This window comes from Bombina bombina, chromosome 2 (assembly GCF_027579735.1).
Source record: "Bombina bombina isolate aBomBom1 chromosome 2, aBomBom1.pri, whole genome shotgun sequence".
Taxonomy (NCBI): domain Eukaryota; kingdom Metazoa; phylum Chordata; class Amphibia; order Anura; family Bombinatoridae; genus Bombina; species Bombina bombina.
In genome coordinates this window covers 430,363,885-430,371,261 of record NC_069500.1, presented here as the reverse complement: position 1 = coordinate 430,371,261, position 7,377 = coordinate 430,363,885, and the positions used below count along the sequence as shown (strand labels likewise).

General features: G+C 40.2%; 1 non-coding gene across 1 annotated transcript; it reads right to left on the bottom strand.

The window, feature by feature from the left end:
- Nucleotides 1-7,304: 7,304 nt before the first annotated feature.
- On the bottom strand, nucleotides 7,305-7,377 carry TRNAK-CUU (transfer RNA lysine (anticodon CUU)). The gene has a single exon. It is a non-coding gene; the product is annotated as a tRNA-Lys (tRNA).

Sequence of the window (7,377 nt, the reverse complement as noted above, 5' to 3'; positions counted from 1 at the left end):
CCAGTCGCTATTTCAACAAATAAAGGAGTCTGCCTGCACCACGGATATTCAGTGGGTGCGAGCCCACAGATCTCTCAGACCAAAGCCCCCGGACACTGCACCCCCAAGAGACATAATAATTTGCTTTAAAAATTTTCTAGAAAAGGAGATGCTCCTGAACCAATCAAGAAAGCTACAACCAATTAGATTTCGAGGCAATGTTTTACAATTCTATCAGGATCTAGCCTCACAAACCTTACAGCGAAGAAAGGAGTTCAGCCCATTGACCACTCTCCTCCGTAACAAAAAAATTCCATACAGATGGGGCTTCCCTACCCAGGTCTGGGTCCTAAGAAATAACACCCGGCTGACATGCAGATCCCCAGAAGAGTCAGACTCCTTTTGCAAACAATTGGGGATAGACCTTCCATCTGATTCCACTATACAGAACAGGCCAGGACCCTCAACATCCAGGGATAACAGAGATCCGCTCACACCAGAGAGGACCGCCTCTAACAGACAGAGCAAAAACTACACCCAACCACAGTCCCCTCATGTCCACACGGGGACATTATCTGCCCCAAAACAAGGCCACGATACCTATAGAGACTCAACCCAATGAACTTTCGTATGCCTTACCACTTGGACTGAAGTTTAGATAAGTATATAGAGACTGCCTCTATGTTTGTTGTCTGTTGAATATTGTTATACACTGCTTTGCATATGTTAGGCAATATTATTCACTTTTATTAATGTTGCTGTATGATAACCCTATATCCTGGTGCCAACCACCCAAGTAGGCCAACGGTGAAAATGCCCTTGGCCCACATATCCTGTGAATGAGGATGGCTCCAACCCACAAATGATTGTACTCTGTAAATATAAATCTAAGCTCGACCTCCAGCGGAGGCACAGTGCCTCCCCACCCATCCCCCCATCTATTGCACCTACAGAACATATAGAAATTGCAGTGCACTATTACAACTAGAATAGCCAATCCTAGAGCCATAAACATTGAGTGCACTTACCAGCGCTTAAGGGCACAAGCCCCATATCATGGAGAAATAACTTCCGGATGTACATGACTACGCTATGCCCAAATATTTCCAAGCTCCGCCAAATAAAGAAATAATTAAGCACCTGAGTTATAAGATCAATAAAATCTTTTAAATAACTTTACACCGTGGAATAGATAACCACGAGTATATCCCCTAGGATTAGCCAATTATTTCCTCCTTCACAAATGCTCTCAAAAATGACCTACATTAGGCAGAGAGCCAACTGTTTATTTTGTTTACTATGTTTAATATGTTTGTTATGTTATGTTTTCAGGAAAAATGCTTTTACTGTTACAAGATACATGTCTATCTCTTTGCAACTTCACCACTAATTACAGTGACTACAACCATGCACATCACTCTCGAGTCAAGTACCAATCCATGCCCCAATATTCAAATATATCATAAACACTCACAGCAGGGCAATGTCAACACAGACACATAGCCCAGCCCCTCAACTGACCCTCCTGACTCAGAATGTAAAAGGGTTCAACTCGCCGATAAAGCGATCCAAAGCCTTATCCGATTTAACAAAGCGACACATAGATATTCTTTTCCTCCAAGAAACGCACTTTAAAACACACCACATACCTAAGTACTTCGGAAAGCACTTCACCACACATTTCCACAGTACAGGTCCTAACAAAAAAAACGGCGTGAGCATTTTAATACATAAATCCACCCCTTTCACCATTATCAAAAGAGTCGCAGACCAGGAAGGCCGTTTCCTAGGCCTGATGGGCCTCCTGTATGGGAGACCTATAACCCTAATAAATATATATGCTCCGAACACTCACCAGCTCCCATTTTTCCGCACCATGTTCACGAGGATCTTGGACCTAGCCAAGGGCCCAATCTTTTTATCTGGTGATTTTAACGTACCTCTACAGCCCACTATTGATAGTACCAACACAAACATCCAAGTCCCTCGAAAGCTTTCTAGAGCCATTTGGCAGGGAATGAAGGACATGACTCTTTTTGACACTTGGAGATATATGCACAGAGAGAGAAGGGACTACACCTTCTTCTCTCACCCCAACAAATCTTACAGCAGACTAGACTACATCTTTACTAACCAGAACGGTCTTTCCCATATAAACAGATGCGACATAATTCCCACCTTTTGGTCGGACCATTCTTCGGTCCAACTTAAATTCACCTGGCCCAACACTCCCCTCACCCCCTATCAGTGGAAAATGGATGATAGCCTCTTAGATCATCCGGACTTAATCCCTAAATTAACTAAATATATTGAGGAATATTTTGTTGTGAATTCACACTCAATCGAAGATAATTTTGCTATTTGGGAGGCACATAAATGTGTAATCCGGGGGGAATTAATCAAAATAAGAGCCCATTATACACAGACCCACCGCAAACGGTACCAAGCACTCACAACAAGATATGCACAACTTGAGTACGCACATAAGAAATCTCCGGCTAACACAGATATACTAAGAGAGATCCAGACAGCTAGAGATGAACTAGATAATTTCTTAGAGATGGAATACCAATCGCAACGTAGAAAAACCAATAGCATGTTCCATTTCGAGAACAACAGGGCAGGTAAACTTTTAGCTAGAGCGCTAAAGAAAAAAAGATTTAAGTCACACATTCATGAATTACAAAACCCAAAAGGGAATCCACTCCAATCTACCCCAGAGATCCTTCGGGCCTTTCACGAATACTATACATCACTATATAACCTCCAGAAAGACACTTCTGCCATAGAACACTCTGCCAAACTCGTAGAATATATCACAAAATACCCAACACCAGAATTGACAAACGATCAAAAAAATCAACTTAACCAGCCAATATCCCCACAGGAAATCCAAATAGCTATTAAATCCCTGAAAATTGGGAAGAGCCCTGGACCAGACGGCTTTACAGCCAAATACTATAAGACCTTCTCATCCACATTAATACCCCACCTCACTGTAATGTTCAATGAAGTGGCAGACGACAATCCCTTCCCATCTTCTATGCTGGAAGCCTTAGTGGTAGTACTCCCGAAACCAGGAAAACCCCCAGAGACACCTGCAAATTTCCGCCCCATTTCCCTCCTAAACTTCGACGTAAAACTTTTCGCAAAGATTATAGCTACAAGAATAAACCTAATCTTACCCTCTATCATACACATTAACCAAGCAGGCTTCACGCCTTCCAGAGAAGCAAGAGACAACACCACCAAAATATTAGACCTCATGGAATACACATCCACCCAAAAGATCCCGTCAATATTCCTCGCCATGGATGCAGAAAAAGCCTTTGACAGGCTAGACTGGTCTTTTTTAAAACAAACCATGTGCACATTCGGCTTTCCCCAAGATATAATAGGTAAAATATTTACCCTCTACAAAAACCCACAGGCTACAATCAAATTAAATGACTCCATCTCACCCCCCTTTAAAATTCAAAACGGCACTAGGCAGGGCTGCCCACTCTCGCCTCTCCTATTCATACTAGCAATGGAAGTATTGGCTATACATATCAGACACAACACCGACATTCACGGCATAGAGATAGGACCCACAACATACAAAATAACCCTGTATGCAGACGATATCTTCTTAACGTTAACAGATATCGAGTCGTCGTTACCCCCTCTGATTAAAACACTACAAACATACGGTAAATATTCCAACTTCAAAATTAACAACACAAAATCAGAACTATTGGCCATTCACATACACCCAGAGGTGATAAAAAATACAGAGCAACGTTTCCACTTCCATATACAGCCCAAAGCTATTAAATATCTAGGGGTCTATATCTCACCATCTGTTGACACCATAATATCCCTGAATTATAAAACCCTTAACCCGACATTTCAAACCACTCTCGGTGCATGGAACCGCAAACCTCTTTCCTGGCTAGGGAAAATCAACGCAGTTAAAATGATCATCCTACCCAAAATTCTATACCTCCTGCAAACTCTCCCAGTTCCCATCCCAGAACACCTCCTTTTCTCCCTGCAAAAACAAATCAACTGCTTTATCTGGTCACACAAAAGGCCCCGTATTGCCACTTCCACTCTATACCGCCCAAAAGAATCGGGAGGGATTGGAGCACCAAATCTAACGCGGTACAGACAGGCAACTTTTCTCACATGGGTGGTAGACTGGTGCAAACACAGCACGAACAAAGAATGGATCCAATTAGAGCAGACACTTTCAGATACATATTGTCTGTGCGGGAACTGCTGGATCCCCAAAGCCCAGCGCAAATTATTACACACAACTCCTAGGTTAGTGCACAAAACCTTTAGACAGTGGGACAAAATTCTCCGGAAACACCCCAAAATCTCCACTACATGCTCTCCCCTGACTCCGGTCAGCAAAAATATACCGTTCTCATCAAAGATAAAAGTAGTGGGCGCTACCCATCCCACCCCCTCCTTACAAAACTCAATCCCGCATCACCTTCTATACAAGGGCAGAGAGATTCAATCACAACAAGCAACATGCGACATTCTAGGGACGCGCTTCCAAAATTGGTATATCTATACACAGCTGAAACACTACCTAACCACGCACCCCCTCAAATCTCAGCTACAAAGGCATCTTTCTCAATTCGAGGGATTATGCTTCCATCTCCACCCACAAAAGGGAATATTATCTTTAACATACAAAATGTTATCACAGGTATCTCATCTGACACCCCCCACATATGTAGCTAAATGGGAGGCGGATTTAGAAACTACTCTAGACATACCCGAATGGACAATCATCTTCCAACAGATGACGAAAGCCTCTTCGTCCATCTCGACTCTAGAGATGAACATCAAGCTACTGAGTCGATGGTACTACACACCTGTTAGACTGCACTATTTGTTTCCCAGTACAACAACCATGTGTTGGAGGGAGTGCAGGGAGACAGCAACTTTTGCACATATATGGTGGACATGCCCAAAAGCAGCATCCTATTGGGGCTCTCTCAAACCAGAAATCGAAAAAGCGCTAGGCGCATCGCTCCCGCTCACACCATGGGTCTTCCTTTTCAACAAATTCCCTAAGATCACCTGCAAGTTGAAACAAGCACTCCTTACCGCCATGGTAAATTCTGCAAAAAGGCTAATCCCACTCAATTGGAAAAAAACTAATTTACCATCTCTGGCTGTCTGGAAAACTAAAGTCACTCATTACCTCCAACTGGAGAAATACCATTATACCCGCACCAAACGAGCAGAAGAATTTCAAAACATAACCTTCCTTTGGGAGGAATATGTAAATAGCTCATAGAAATCCTTCCCCCTCCCCCGCCTGCAATCTTCCAAATATCAGACTTCACAACCGGACCTACACCTTTGACATTCACAGACTTATCTTACGTAATATATACACACAGCAGGGTCAGTCCACAATAGAAAAGAGGGCGATAATGTCATTCCATTCACAGCTACCTCCTATTATTAGGCATAGGAAGATTGGTACTACTAACCTAATCCACTTACAATAACCAACCTCGAGTCTTACTAGCATGAACCTAATCACTGCAAACTTAACTGCACAATTGTAAAGATGTTTTATTTCTTATTCCTCTTGTAACAAAAGATGTTGATTTGAACGTTTTCTTATTGTTTTTCTATGTATATCCTTTAAAACTCTCAATAAAGCATTTGAAAATTAAAAAAAAAAAAAAAAAAAAAGTCACTAACTTTTAATTTAAAATGAGCAGTAGAATCTTTTCTGTCAAATTTCAATTAATCCACTCTTCTCTCCCCCTGTATCATGTGACAGCCATCAGCCAATCACAAAATGCTTAAACGTATATTGTATGCACCTTTGCACATGCTCAGAAAGTGTGCCTATAAAAATAATGTGCACAATTTTATAATGAAAGCATACTGGAAAGTTTTTTTTTTTTTTTTTAAATTGCATGCTCTATCTGAATCATATAACTCATTTTGAATTTAGTGGCCCTTTAATCTCACTGTTGGCATTTGCCTCTGTACTTGGGGAGCGCAATACTTGTGCCAAACATCTATTTGATATGCTTTGGTGTTTTTATCTCCACTCCACTTTTAATATTCCCCTCATTTAATCAGACAGTCTATTTTGTACTTTCATAGAACACAGCTGTAATATCTTTCAATTTAAATCATGTAATCTGCCATTTACTTTGAGAGCACCAGTAAAAAAATTAAGTCTCAGCACTCCATTTTGTCATTCTTTCTTGTCATTCAATTTAGTATGTCCAAAATGAGGTCTTAAAGAATTACTCATGAACTGGTAATAGAAAAATAAGTAAATACAAAACGCTGTATAATTAATATATATTATATATAAAAATTTCCCCAAGGACCCAGCACTGGTTACTAATCAGCTGATTTCACCTGTGCTCCAGTTTAGATATTCTCAAAATGCGGCCTGTTAGGGAGACCTGAGAACAGGTTAAGTGAATACACCCGTGTGCTCTTCACAGTCACAAATACGTAGGCACTCTCTGAACTTTAGGTAATAAACACTTTTACAATATATATTTGAGATAGTGAGATCTCATTATACAAATAAGGGGCTTTCATGTCCATATAGCTATGAAGTGATTGTCATGGTAATAATATGGGTTATAGATCCATGTTTGTCTGAATTAATGAATTTTAACATCTTAAAAATCAAAATAAATAGGTGAACTGGGCAAGTGAAAATAGGTGATATTTTATTAAATTTCTTATAGGATGACTTTTGGTACAACTATTTTATGTTTTTTAGCTTTGTTTCAAAATGGGTTGAGGCTAGACACCTCTCTGGGAATCAGAATTGTGTGTACTTTTAAATGTATCTAATATTTGTAGTTAGATATCGTATAACTATTCATTTTAAACAACTTTCTAATTTACTTCTATTATCAATGTTTCTTTGTTCTTTTGGTATATTTTGTTGAAAAGCAGGGATATAAGGTTAGGAGCACTATATGGCAGCAGTTTTACAGCAATGTTATCCATTTGCCTGAGTACTAGAGGTCAGCACTATTTCCTGCAATATAGTGCTCCAGACACCTACCTAGGTATATCTTCCCCAAAGAATATCATGGGAACGAAGCAAATTTGATAATAGAAGTAAATTGGAAACGTTTTTAAATTGTATGTTCTGTCTGATTCACAAAAGAAAATGTTTGTGTTTCATATCCCTTTAATGTGGGACAATAAAGTTATTATTTATTTATTATTGAGGTTCAAATCAAAGCATACATAGAAAACATGTCAGAAAAAAAGCTATAGGAAGTATTTGTTTCAAGAGAAATCACCAGAAAAAGCAAAAGTAACGCCCAACGTGGGGCTCGAACCCACGACCCTGAGATTAAGAGTCTCATGCTCTACCGACTGAGCTAGCCGGGC